Source organism: Chelon labrosus, assembly GCF_963514085.1.
Source record: "Chelon labrosus genome assembly, chromosome: 4".
NCBI classification, from domain to species: Eukaryota; Metazoa; Chordata; class Actinopteri; order Mugiliformes; family Mugilidae; genus Chelon; species Chelon labrosus.
This window is the reverse complement of record NC_140340.1, coordinates 4,346,670-4,361,612: the sequence shown is the minus strand read 5'-3', so window position 1 is coordinate 4,361,612 and position 14,943 is coordinate 4,346,670. Positions and strand designations below refer to the sequence as shown.

The 14,943-nt window shown below is 42.9% G+C and overlaps 1 protein-coding gene across 1 annotated transcript in view; it reads left to right on the top strand.

Moving 5' to 3' along the window:
• The first annotated feature begins 3,776 nt into the window (after nt 1-3,776).
• cntn3b (contactin 3b) overlaps nt 3,777-14,943 on the top strand; it is a 60,373-nt gene continuing 49,206 nt past the window's right edge. Inside the window, exon 1 of the mRNA XM_084542796.1 lies at nt 3,777-3,796. The gene's annotated coding sequence lies outside the window, so the exon portion shown is untranslated. The remainder of the gene's footprint in view (nt 3,797-14,943) is intronic.

Sequence of the window (14,943 nt, the reverse complement as noted above, 5' to 3'; positions counted from 1 at the left end):
TGGCGACTGGGAGAAACCTCGGTGGGATTCAGGCTAACTCTGTGTTAATTATATTATGTCTTGCTGTAGCCTGGGTGGATATTTCTGAACTTGTAATCTCACAAAAAGAGAAAAGAAAAGAAATATTTAAACTAGGCTATAAGGGAGTGGACCCTCAACCCTGAACTGCTTTTTTTTTTTCAAATGTTGGTATTTAATCAGGTTTGATGATACTCTACAAGATGGTGGAGTATGAAACAACTGAAAGGGATTTAATTAAGTGTAATTAAATTGAATTTTTAGTTAATTCATGTCAAATAAACGCGCTACGGCTACGGTGGGATGGAAAAACATTTGGTTTGAAGTTTCATTCATACCCGTCTCGTAGTATAGCTGTACAACAACAACTGGCCTTTCTGTAACAGATAACTCCATCTTATCATTTATCTTCTATGTATATAGTGTGTAGTACAATTTAATTTAATTTAATATCTTACACCTATTTTTCTTTTACTGGTGGTTTTCACCTATTTTTTTTTATGTGCAACTGAGCTACTGTGACCAATCAGTTTCCCCTGTGGATCCATAAAGTCTATCTAAGTCTAAGTCTAAGAATAACCAAGCTCTAACCCATCTGCTCGAGGCCGGCCCGGTAGACAGAAACAAAAGAGGGAGATGGGGCAGAAAAGAAGAGACGGGAGGAACAGAGCGGCAGAAACAAGCAGCATACATCAGCAGCATACAAACATAATGCAAACAAGAGCGCACGGCGGTGGGTGACGCATGACACATGGGAGACGGGTAGCAGATAAAATGAATGGATGAGCCATTATGCAAAGTGGCCATTGAAGAAAAGCTTAGTGTACGCAGAGTTTATTCATGAAAAGCACATATGGACTCAAGAAGAACAATACAGAAGCAACACGAGTGCTCTGTAGTAACACAGAGACTTCATGCAGGTGGGCGGCACGTTTCCAAATGTGATGCCAAAAATACTGACTGCACTTTCATGAATGCGAAGGTTTGAACGGTACCAGCAGAATCACTGAGCAAAACAAATGAATTTATGCTCGCATTGTGTTTGAAATCCTTTGTACGACACAGTGAATGAAAAACTAATTAAAAAGCATGTTCTAATAGGCGAAGAAATTAATTCAGAAAAACAGTAAAAGCAGAAATGTTTTGGACCATGTTCAAACGTGCTCTTACCTGCACGGTGGCCATGTGAGGAAATTCATCTCAGCTTGTCACGATTATCATCGGTGCACATGGAGAGGGGAGAGTATCACTCAGAACATGCATAGGTGCACATTTTCGTTCATTGATGCACATGCACATTTATATTGTGCACATTTGTGAACCTAACTAGCATGTCTTTGGGCAGTGGGAGGAAGCTGGAGTACCTTGAGAGAACCCACGCAGACACAGGGAGAACATGCAAACTACACACAGAAAGGAACCAGTTGGCCCATGGATTAGAACCCAGAACATTCTTGCTGTGAGGCATCAGTGCTAACCACCATGTCACTGTGCTGCCTGTTATGTGCCTTCGTTTTTTTAAATCTATTCACTTCTTTGTTTTATCCCAGATATTTATACTTCTAGTGTTTAACTTGTTGCACCGTGGGTCTTTGAGTAACGCAATTTCAATCCTCTGTACGTGCTGCGCATGTGGCAGAATTGACAATAAAGCAGACTTTGATTAATCGCACACAAGAACTTGACGTGAGCTTCTTAAAAGCAGAAGAAGAGCTGCTTTTCCATTTTGTTCTGGCTGTGGAACAGTGGGGGAAAAAAACAGACAGACAGAAACAGAGCGTGTACAATACTCTTTGAACAAAAATGAGATACGTGAAGTACAGCTGCTGTGAAGACTGTCCAAAGAGTTTCAAATTCTGGTTCCAGACATCCTTGGGCCATGGTGGGCTTGGCTGCGTCCTGAAATTACACATCATCGAGACACTCGTGGATTCGCACATACCAGGCATCAGCTTTCACAGATAAAACGAGCTGAACATTCAGCCGAGGTGTGTATGTACACATATGAAGAGGAAAGCACACTAACAGATGGTATAACATCTTTTTTTTTGTTTTTTATTGAGAGTAAACGGACTTCACGCTTTTCATTCTTCCCATAAACTGCCCTTGCTTGCTTTTTGCCCGATGAGTGGCACCTGTTAATGGGGAGGTGAACGTTTCTGTGACCAGGGAGTATTAATAGAGCTGTCAGCGGTGTGTCGCCAGAGCAAAGCTGACCTGTGGCAAAATAAAGAGGTGAGGGGTTGACACAAAGGAAGAAGCCAAAACTGTCGCCGCTAAGACATTTTAAAGAATTCATATTTCATTTCCAGTTTCCTTAAGACATAATTATTGTAATTCTGTTTGTTTTTTTCATTTAGCTGTGGAGAAAAGAGATAAATGCGTGCATGGTATAACTGAACAGGTCTGTGATAAAAAGAAAAGAAAACTATTTTAAATTTGAGAAAATTCATAAATGCCACATATTCTCTCATAGATCATGGATAATGAAACAAATAAAGCAGCCTGACAGAACACCTTGACGATGATCTCGACTTTGTGGATGACATTGCACTGCTCTCACGGATGCAGGACAAGACAACACGGCTGGAAACAACCACAGCTGAGCTTGGACTCAAAATGAAATGGGCCAAAAACCAAAATCTTGCGGATTAACGACAAAAAGCATGAATTCCATAACACTCGAGGGCCACTCTCCCGAAGAGGTCAACAAATTTACCTACGTGGGAAGTGTGATAGCCGTGGACGGAGGGCCAGGGAAAGACGTAAAGGCAAGAATTGGAAGAGCAGCATTCAACATCCTAACCAAGATCTGGAAAACAAAAAAACATCTCCCTCAAGACCAAGCTCAAAATCTTCAACTCCAACGTCAAATCCGTACTGCTGCATGGATCCGAAACATGGAAGAACACCACTACCATTGTGAGCAAGCTGCAGATATTCATGCACCCTCGGGATCTTCAGGCCAAACACAATCAACAACGTCACTCTGGGGGAACGCACCAACCAGGAACCAATAGAATAGTACAGATGAAAAGGAGAAGGTGGTTCTGGATTGGTCACGCACTGAGAAGAAACAACACAGCAATGACCAAACAGGCACTGACATGGAACCCACGGGGCAAACGGGGGGGGGGGTGTCATCCCAAGAACACCTGGAGAAGAAGCACAGAGCTCAAGAGTTCAAGAAGGAGGGGCTGATGTGACCCAAGACAGGCATGGGTGGAGGTGATTCATCAATGGCCCATGTTCTGAAAGGAATTGAAAGGCCTAAGAAGACGAAGAAGACATATTCTCTCAGATAACTAATCTATGGTCCACATACCTGACCCTCATCCATAATGTCCATGGATGAGTCTTAATGTCTTTAGTCACTGCTGTAGCAGAGACGCAGGACTACAGACCAACCAGTCCTTTTCCACCTAGACAGGAGAGGAGGAGGAGGGGGAGGGAGGAGATAAATTGGACACACCTGAGGTGGACAACTAACAGAAGCAGCATGGAGGAGAACAGACTGAGGAGTGAGAGGAACAAAAAGAGATAACTAAGAGGAAGTCTAGTTTTTGGAGGCAATAAAGGAAATCAATTAATAACTTATTTTAAAGTAAACAAAGAAGAACTGTAACCAAAACCAGCTGGATATATCTAACTGTACTGGGAGAAAGCGACTGGTGGAAGAAATCCCTGGAGTTGTTCATATGGCGCCGGATGGAAGAGCTCAAGGACTGTGACTGTGGATCCCGCGGAGGACTTTACCGTCCCTTCTTGCAAAGCTAAGGTTAAACTTCTCACACTCCTGCCTCCTTGAACAGCCACAGACACTCTGAACTGAACTCAAACTGAAAAGGACACTCAAATATCTCCAATACGCACATTCACATTGTAATGACAATAAAGTTGAATCTAATCTAATCACACAGCATTTATTTTGTTGAAAAGTTGAAAAGTTTTCTTTTTATTGCAGCTGGTTAAATGTAGAGCTTGTTATTTTCTCATTATAGTGCTGAACTGACAATGTTTCTTTGGATCTAATGACATTAACATATTAATTTTATCTTTATGTACAGTAAGCTGAATTATAATGGGGTTTAAGCACAACTAATTTAATTTGTAGAACTTGATTATAACTGCCGGTGTTTCCTTTTTATTTATACCTTTTGCAGCAAAGGCACCGAACCAGCGAACCGGGCTGACTTTAGTAATTATTAATCCTTTAATTTTTAAAAGTGACAGGCTGACAATATAATTTACTCCTACGCTACAACCTGGTGGCAAATAACAGCAACACCAACTCACAGTCTCACTCTGTTTAAGACAGTTATTTTTATTAAATAATATAAAGTCTAATCTAATATTTATACCCATCTGATAGATGTAAAATACTGGAAATATTTAAGTCAGTTTCAACAAAATTTATGACGGTTAGAAAACAAACAGCTGAGATTTTTGCTGCTAGGGTTTGTGCTAAAGTTTGAGTTACTTTCTACCTCATTAACTTATTTTGGATTTAACTGGATGTAAGGTTGGTAAAATGTCTCACTAGCGTTGGAACCTGATAAGAATTCAAGAGCTGATAAATGCTCTTCAAAGCTCATGATGACACTCAACAGTCAATTCAGTATTCCTGATGGGTAATTAAAAGGCACAGAAAGCAACAACATGGACAAACAACACACACAGGATATAAAAAAACGTGCAAATTGCAAACGGCGCGGGAGCTGTTGTGAGCTATTGTCCTCCGCGACCGTCACTGACAAAGCACTCTGCGCCAAAATGCAGTCAAGTTGCTGGGAGGAAACCTGTCTATTAAGGGACAGAGCGTCAATATGATGAATCAAGGGGTCATCAGCTGACTGACAAATCTGAAACGAACCTAACTGATGCCTATAAAGTAGAGGAAGTCTATAAAAAGAGTATCAAAACCCGCCCAGCTTGCACTTTCCTCTGGGTGAACTGTCATCGAGAAATAGCTGTTAATGGGTTCCCGGAAGAAAACCTTCAGATGCAGCCGCGCATCTGCTGGGTAGAAAAGTAAAGTAAAACGGTGTGGCAGCAAAAGCAACAACAGAAAGGTTCAGCTGATGAAGAGTGGTGGCACAGTGTTGGACTGTGCAGTCGTTGGAAAGAAACCTAACCTGCACCCTCAACGTCAAAGCAACGCCCGGTTAAGGACGAGTTGTCGCAGAAGTTCAAATCAAGCCCTTTGGATACGACTAAATATAAATCAATTCCACATGCAAATGTTTTACTCTCTGAATCCACTGTGGAGTTCTTCACGGGGAGATTTCTTTCTGAGGAACCTAGACTTGAACCTCTGACCCAGATCCAGGCCGGGTCCAGGATGGGTGAGATCCTGCTTTAAAGTCTCGGGGGTAGAGTGGATCTGGACAATCCTTTCTTACTTTGGAATTAGAGCTAATTTCGTATATTTCTGTTTCTCCTCTACACCTGGAGAAGAAGCACAGAGCAAGAGTTCAAGAAGGAGGGGCTGACGTGGCAACAGCTGGAGAAGATGGCCCAAGACAGACATGGGTGGAGGCGATTCGTCAGTGTTCCCAAAGGAATTCAAAGGCCTCAGAAGAAGACATATTCTCTCAAAATGCCTATGGATGAGTCTTAATGTCTTTAGCCACGGCTGTAGCAGAGACGTAGGACTACAGCCCAACCAGTCCTTTTCCACCTCCACACTTGAGATGGACAAAAAAAATCACTCAACTAACAAAATCAACGCCTGGATAAGGACGAGTTGTTGCAGAAGTTCAAATCAAGCTCTTTGGATTTGACTAATTATAAATCAATTCTACATGCAAATGTTTTACTATCCTTTCTTACTTTGGAATTAGAGTTAATTTTCTGTTTCTCCTCCCGCTTATATTAATGCTAATATTCCCCTCCATCCTTGTTAATTGATCAAATCTTTGCTTCCAGCACTTGTACTCATTTTGGGTCAGGTCTGTTGGGGCTGGGCCTTTTCATATCCGTCCTGCTGTATTTCATTCATGGATGTCACCTTTGGATAGATTGCTGCAAACATTTCGGACCTGTCAAGACCTTACCGTCCCCTGACAAATTTGTCGGTAGATCAGTAAACTGGTTGCGTGCGCAAGACTACTTAAAATATCTCGGAGCTCGAGGTGTGTAGGGGCTGGAAATTTTAACAAGTGCGTCCAAGCTGAGAGAGAGCTACTTAGTTCCGTGTCCGCATGCAGGAGAAACTTCAGAAATAAACATTTGCACCCAGCTCTGGGCGTATTTGTGCTGTACCTTTCTAATTCGATAAAAATATTTTTAGAATTTACCTCCTCAGCCTCTATCGCATTGAATGGGTGATATTATACAGGCCAGACATCTGAGACATGGACAGTTAAAGTAATGCTTTATTAATAAAATAAAATAAAATAAAATAAATCCCTGATCCTAGATTAAAGTCCCCAGGCTCTGCTCACTATATATGCATGGGAAATAGAGACCTTTTAACACAGAGTGCCCAATTTAAATGGTTCACAAGTCATTGGACTCTTGCCTACTAAATGTTTCGTAGATTTTATTTCAGATACGCCGTAGCACAGAGCCGGGAGAACAAAAAAAATGTCCAAATACATACACTCTGGACCGTACACGATGAAACGATGTTTCTTTTTCTTTTTCTTATCCCTTTCTCTATTTTTTTTTATTTTTTCCCATTTGTTGCACTTGTTCCACCTTTGACACGTTCACACTGAGGTGATGCGAAACATCTCTCGGTTTTGTCTTCACAGCACAGACCCGAAGTCCACCAATAAAAGATAAAGTGTTATTCTCGCCGGTGGATGTTGTTACACCTCTAACTTTAGAGAACTGGCAGTAAGAACAATCAGAGCCGTATACTGTATGCTGCCAAGCCTGGAGCTTAAAAAAACAGCAGCTCACGAGTCCCCCGGTCGAAGCTGTAAATCTCACTGGGATGCTCTGGACACCTTCAGGTGAAATTCTTCTTTCTCATCACTTTTCACTTGTTTTTCTTTTTCTCTAACTTCTCTTCTGTCGGAAGTTCAGTGTTAGGTCTGAAAAGACTGAAGGAAGAAATCAGCGTGAGCCATTCATAACAAGACATTTATTTTCTTTGTGAAATCCCTGCTCTCCACTGTAGTCTGTGTTGTGTTTAAAAAAAAAAAAAAAATAAAAAATTCTATTTGATCCTTTCCAGCCTCACGACCTGTTTTTATGAACCGTAATACAAATTTGCATGTGTTTATTCCAACATATGGCTTCTTGGAGAATGCCTTCCCCCAAAATTTGGTGCAGCAACCACTATTGAGCCAACACTCATATCGACTTTCAGAAACACAGACCATCTTGGTAAACATGTAGCAGAAGTCACTTTGATTTTTGCCAGGTATTGCCTACAGTATCCGTGCCGACAGCAGTGTGTGCGTTTCTGTTTCTTGCCAGTGATGCTTAAAAGATTTATCGCAGCACACAGCAACGCCTTGGGTTAATCTCGTCACTCACTCAAGTACAAATACATGGATGACTGTACTCCAGAATCTATGTTGATTTTGTGTAGTTTGACACTAACATGCATGTTAATGAACGCTGATGTAAGTAATAGTTCCTACATCTTGTTGTTCCAAAGTCATCATAGGATTCGTCCTCAGCAGCAGTGGTGACTCATCAGAGAATGGACATGGGCCTTCTGAGGGTGTCCTTTGGTGGGTGGGCTTTGAGGGGAGGGGCCTCTGTGGATCATCCCACAGATACTTGATCAGTTTGGGATCTAGTGAATTTGGAGGCCAGGTCAACACCTTGTGCTGTTCTTCATGTTTTTTTTTTTAGTTGTTCCTAAAGTGTTTTTGTGTGTGTGTCTGTGTCAGGCTGCATCCTGCTGGGGATGGCTGCTGCCATCAAGGAGTGTCATTGCTATGGGGTGGGGGTGCCTGGTCTGGTCTAGGTGGGTGCTACATGTCTAAGTAACATCCACACCAATGAATGCCAGGTCCAAAAGTTTCCCAGCAGAACATTGAATTGTCACAAGATGGTTTAAATGTTATTCACTTCTCCTGTCAGTGGTCATAAAGTTGTGGCTGATCGGTGCACGCGAAAGGTTTTACGACACCGTCTTCAGCTTTTACAGCTCCGGAGCACTCATCCAGCTGAGCACATGAACAAAACTGCCGTATCAGTTCAAATTATGGACGCTACTGTTGAAAGGTCCGTCTGCACCTGCTCCTGCCACCACACAGTTGAAACCGTCACTGCAGCAGCAGCAGTGTTGCCTCAATGTGTTTTTCCCAGTCCAACTGTTATATGACAGGAGACTGGCTTTTGAGGGAGGACCAGGATATGTGTCACACAGTCGACCATCTGGAGCATTTCTTATTGACTTATAGCCATGACATTTTTGTTTTGTGTTTCCGATTGGTGGAAATATATCACATTTTGAATGGTTTCTGTCAAAATATTTTAAAATATAAATTTTTACCACTCCAGATTGTTGGACACATTCAGCTATAAATACGGCTCTGAAGCAGTACTGTTTTCGGGTGTGACCCTACTACCTGGGCTCTGTGAGCAGGGAGTTGGCGTTATAATAGCATTGCAGGGGACAAAATTGCACAAGGGTGTCAGAAGGTCTTGTAACGTCTTCAAAAGCATTATAACTACAGGTGACACAGCGCTGGAAAAGTAAACGTAATGATAAATGATCGTCATTCATACTTTAAACATTATGAATGTGTAAAAGGTGCTGTTTTGAACTAAAACGCCATTATTGGATAGATACTATATGTACATAATGGATATTCATATACTTCTGGTAATACTGCATTCATTGGTGTGGATGTTACTTAGACATGTAGCACCCACCTAGACCAGACCAGGTCCATTCTCTCATGAGTCACCACAAGGGAGACCTACACAATATTAGGAAGGTGGTCATAATGTTATGACTGATCGGTGTAGCTCCTGAAACATTTTTCATCCCAAATGTAAATTTACAGAACAGGAATGACATTATTTATGGCACGTCAGCTTTATTGAGCAACACATTTACTCCACCATTACCTAGTCATGTGATATCCTGTCAACACTGAATGTTCTTCTCCTTTCCTTTACAACTAACCAAAAAAATAAATGAATATATGCACAATGTCACCTCAAGATTATGCATTCATTTTCTTTTGACTTCTTCCGAGAGGAGGTCATCACGGACTCAGATGCGGGGAGGGGATCTCTAGACCTGGTTTATCTGCAGACACCCCAGCAGGACTTGCTCTCTTAAACTGCTGCTTGTGCATGCAAAATGTTCCCATCACTCATTTCACCAGGCCGGCTTCGCCCTGCAGATGACGGCGGATTATGTGCGGCGTCGGTGTGTGTGATAGCCTCGTATCTCTGCTGACCTTGAGCTGTCATTTTCTCCCAAACACAAACTCCTGCTCCTCCACACCCCTTCTCCTCCTCCTCAGCCAATAAGACACCAGATGACCTTAATTAATGGAGTTTCACCTCCTCTGCATTTTCCCATCAGTCTCCCTGGAACCCCCAGGACTTATTCTGTGCCCAGAAACATTAAATATTCATATCTCCATCATTTTAATATTTAAGTCAATCAAATGGATTGCACCGGATAAAACTAACAGCAATTATCTATGTGGCAATGGGGAGATTTATTTAGTGTGATGAGTGACAGCTTTGGAAACATGAGGCTGAATGTCAGCTGCTCTCCCTCTTCTTTGTCTATTTTTATGTCTTAGTTTTCTTTCTTGCTTGCTATTTATTTATTTTTTTTGACCACAGAGCATCTTTGAAGGCTTCTCTTTACTTGAAAGAGAATCGCTGGCACAGCTTATGAAGAGTTTTGAAAAAGAGATATCCAAGCACGTAACCGAAAGTGACGGGGACGCTTTCACAGAGTCTGACAACATAAGAATTACAAACGGCTGTGCCATCCAGTAGATTGTTGTGGATAAAGTGCGGATAAAAGAGCTGAAGTGGCAGCTCCATTTTTATTTTTACTGCCATTTAATGACGACAAGCCCGAGTGGGTCTGCGCTTGGGCTGCGCTCGCAGCCTGAATCGGGACTGTAATGTCGCGTTAACGCTGAAGTTTTTCACTTATCAGAAATCAATGCTGTTTACTGTTATTGATTGGCACTTCTTGTCCTCTCCTAGAGGAGGTTAAACTGGGGGTGAAACCTGCTCAATTTTGTCAACTGAGCCCAAAATTATGAGCTTAAGCTGGTTAATACAGTAGTAAAGTACTTTGATTTATCATAGTATTAAGGATGCAAGGCAAGGAAAGCTAAACATTAAATGAATACAGAAAACTGTCTCACAGCAAGAAGGTCCCGGGTTTGAATCCATGGGCCAACCAGGCCTTTCTGTGTGGAGTTTGCATGTTCTTCCTGTGTCTGTGTGGGTTCTCTCCAGGTACTCCAGCTTCCTCCCACCGTCCAAAGACATGCTGGTTAGGTTCATTGGTGACTCTAAATTGGCCGTAGGTGTGAGTGTGAATGGTTGTCTGTTTCTCTGTGTTAGCCCTGAGATAGACTGGAGACCTGTCCAGGGTGGACCCCGCCTCTCGCCCCAATGACAGCTGGGATAGGCTCCATCAATTTGGGGATTGGGTGCTTGCTCAAGGCACCTCAGCCATGGACACGGCGACCTCTGGTCCCAAGCTGCATCTCTAACCACTACTCCACAGCTCCCCCAAGATTCATTTGGAGTCATGTATGCCACATCAAAGTGCAATATCCATTCACACTTTCATCTCTGTTGTGGTCTCAGGCAAACGTCCCAAACTGCAAACTCTTGGTCCGCGAAACCAAAACAACGAGCTGAAAGATGTTGAAATGTCCCAAAAAGCTGGGGGGGGGGGGGGGGGGGGTTGTAATAGTCTGTGGGTTACATTATATTTGATGCCTTTCACATCAGGCATGCTTATTTGATCCAGTTTTGCCTTCGGAAATAACGATTAGTGCAGCTTTAAGCGAAGAGGACCTAAGAGTGGCGTCCATGTGGCCTGGGGCCATATTCCTAAAGATTCAAAGAGTTGCTCCTAGTGGCCAAATTTTAAGAAAACTCTTAAAATCATGATGTTTTCTAATAATTGCCCCTCAAAGTTCAGAGTAGATCCTGGTAAAGATAAAAGGTATTCCTAAAGAGCTCCTAAGGTTAGATGTGTTCAGAGCAGGGAGGAGGACTTTTAAGAGGCTTAGGAGTTTCTTAAGCAGAAAGGAGGCATTTATCTGTTGTGCTCTAGTTTCCCATGCCTGCTTCTTGGCTTGTAGTGATGACATTGGGGCCAAATCTACCAAATCTCAAAACGCTTTTATTCTCATTGACCAGTTGAGCCAGAAGCAAACACTGTTCCTCTGTCCAGTTGGGTTTCCTAATTCTTTTCTTCTCCATCGCTGTTTGGGTTTGTGGAAGATTTGAACGCCAACCAACACTGCTTCTTATCGGCCGGTTGGCAATCACAGAAACGAATGAAAGCTTAGCCATTTTACCCTTGTTAATATCAAATGGATGGAAAATGACCAGCATGGTAAATGAATGGAAGCAAATAAATAGAACTATCAGCATGTGAATACTGTGCAGGTGGGCCTGGATCATTTTTGTAGGCTCATTTTAAAGTATAGACAATACTATAGTATTTCTTTTTATGTAAAATATTATTTATAATTTCACAGAGATCCATTCTCGGCCCATTATTACCAAAAGTGTATTTTTATCTAGCTTTTAGCATCAACCAGTCACACCTCCTCACTAAGATCAGAGTGTCTGTCCATTCCTTGCTCAGAGTTCTCTGAGAATGTTTTGCAATTACTCCTGAGCTCTTTGCTGGGAATTCTTAGGCTTTAAGTTAGGAGCTCTCTGAGAGGATTCTTTAGGAATAGGGGCCCAGATATGTAGGAGATATAGGTCACATTAACAGCCCCAGGCATCTGATTGAATCCCCCTGCAAAGAGTTTTTTTTAAAGAAAAATAAAAGAGCTGTAAGAGGGGGAGAAAAAAAAAAACCTGCACACCATGTGATTTCGATTGGTTGCATCATGAAAACAATGAAATTGAAATTAGGTGACATCATATTCATAAACCAAAAGGCTCTGGAGCACCTGCCCGTGTGGTCCTCCACTGCAGAGTTTGGAGCTGCTGTACTTTTTGAGCGCAGTGCTTCAAGATGAAATCCTCCTCCTCCTCCTCCACAGCTAATAAATATTATTTTAGATTTATTTATTGTTTAAATTGGGTGCATGTGCCTTAATATATGAAGCTCTGCTGAGCGAGATTCACCTACGCACATCACTTCCATACCCAGCTGCTTGTATTGATCACCGGATGGTGGTCCGCAAAATCCGCAATACACCACATTTACTGCAAAGTCCCTGCGCGGATTTAACGCAAAAAATACAATATTTACTGACTGTCCGTCACAGATGAGCCAGTTTATTATTTCGATAAGTTATTTTTTCAGATTTTCGCATGTTCTCCTGAGCATTTGTCTTTGGAACACCGAGGAACCCTTCATTTCCAGATTTATTTTTTATTTTTTTATTTTTTTCCATTTGATCCCTGCTAATAACAGCGTTAAATACCTCGAGATCAAATGTTCACTCACTTAAGCAGAGGAATGGCAGGTGCCCATAGGCTGGTGGCGCATTACTCTGCTGCGATGGGTGTTTTCACGCGTCACCAGTGGGCGCTTCTTCCTGCGCACAAAGAGAGCAGAGCCCGGGGATGCGCACAACGCGAGTCTCCGCTCAGAGGCACCACTGTCCTCTCTAGCTCTTCTTGGCGGCGTCTTGCGGAGGAGTGTAAGTAATACGAGGAGGTCGGCGGCGGAGCACCCCGCCGTAGGTCGCGTCCCACCCAGCCAGCCAGCCAGCCAGCAAATTCGTTTGCGATCTTGGAATTTACCGAGGCAGCAGAGAGTTCACCGTCGGTCCCGTCCTCAAAACGCAGAAGTGCAGAAGAGCGCAAACACTGCCGGAGCGCAGAGGACGCTCTTCTTTGGCTTCTGAAGAAATGCGCGTCAAGCCACACATCTAACGGATACTGGAATTACAATCAAAGCAGTTTAATGAAGAGGAAAAAACCTGCGTCTTCCAGGACAAGTAAGTGTTCAGCTAGAAGCCGCAGCATGCTTGCATGTTCCTTCCTCTCCTAATTTGAATGCGTTTAAGTTTCTTTTGCTTTGCACGGAAAACAAAACAATTGCTAACTCAACTTGATTCGACACAGAACAAAGTAACGCAGCCCTATAAACCTTATTCCTGTGGCGAGATGATGATCTAAATCTGCGAGAGGGGCACCGAGACAGAGTGTGCATGCTGATAGTGGTCACACATGCATGCTGCTGCTGATTGCACTGCTAGATGGACCTCAAATGGTCTGAATGGTCCTACTGGGATTTCTACTGCTGGGGCTCATTTCCCTCATCTAGGATAAAGTCCATATGGTGCTGCTCTGCTCGGTCACACAGAGAAACGGCATCAGGGCTGCCTGCCTGCCTGCCTGGAGAAAAGCTCTCACTTGAACTTGTTTAAGGCAATTATTTAATCCTCTCTGAGCCTGAGCTCATGTGGATTATTTAAAATAGTAATGCAGAATAGGAAGTGTCCTTTAACATCATCATAATAATAATAGTATTCGGATGTTGTGATGTGCTTTTTCCTCTCAAATCCCTCTGGATTATTGTCGTTGAAGTCCACAGGGGATATAGTTAGTAAAGAAATTATCAGCTCAGCTCCAGCCTCTTTTTTTTTTTTTTTTTTTTTTGTCTGGAAACCAAATATTTGCCCACCAGTGGTCTGCACACAAGCCTTCCCTTTCCCCCTTCCTCCCACCCCTTCTCTCAGACTGCAAACGGACAGAAAGAAAAAAAAAAATGAAGCCGGCTGCATCTTCAAAGTATCCTACAATTCAGCGGGGATTGTAACCGTTCTCCCCTCCTATTCATGTTTATTCATAGATCCTTTGCAGAATAACAAGCAGTAGCCAAATGAGAGGTGAAACATGTCTTTGAAGCCGTGCGGTGAATTATTCTATAACATAGCAATATCCAGCGAGGCAGTGCAGGGATGAGTTTGTACTCCGGCACCGTTCGCTTTCAAAAGCCCTTTTGATTGAACCAGAGTGGAAATTACGTTCCATGGCCAGTTTGTTCTTTCCAGAAAGGCTGCGGAATGAATTGGACAGCACAGGACACGAAAAAAAAAAAAAAATGCAAAGAGCCCGTCTGAGTGTCTTCAGCTCCTCATCCTTGACCTGGAGTCATGTGTTTTCGCGGCTGTATCTAGGATGAGGGTCTGGGGATGTGCCTGGCTGATGATGGGGTTGAGAAATGGATCGCTGCTCCCCTCTCTTTTAAGTGCACTTACTCTCCTGCCCCCCCCACCCCACCCCCCCATGCGCCAGGCAAGGCAGCAGCTGAGGGTTGCAGCCGTGTTTAACATTGGAGGAGTCACTGGGGGCGTCCTGCTGTCTTCCAGGGATTCAGTGATTTTTCGCATGGAGATACACAGCTGGATAACGTCTGCGGAGCGTACTGCCCAGATGTTTAATTCTGCCGCGGTGAACAGATATGTAACAGAATCTGTCAGAGGAGGGCCCCCGAAGTAAAAGTGAAATTGCAGTCTACCTGTATCCGCGCGTGAAGAAGTCTATTGTGAGTGTGAAGGGCTTTTTCTGCATCTCTCCTGCTCATGGTTATTTCTATAAGTTGTATATTTAGACTCTAGCTGAGCCACAGTTCTTGCCTTATTCATGCACACAGCAGTGTGACATGTCAATCACACGTGAGAAGCGGCTACTTCTTCTTTTTCTCTTTCCTTTTTTGGCTCCAAGGCAGCGTTTGAAATGAGATGGAAGAAACATCTAAGGAGAGAGAGAGAGAGAGAATATGGATGCAACCAGTTGTTTCATGAATGTTAATGTAACAGC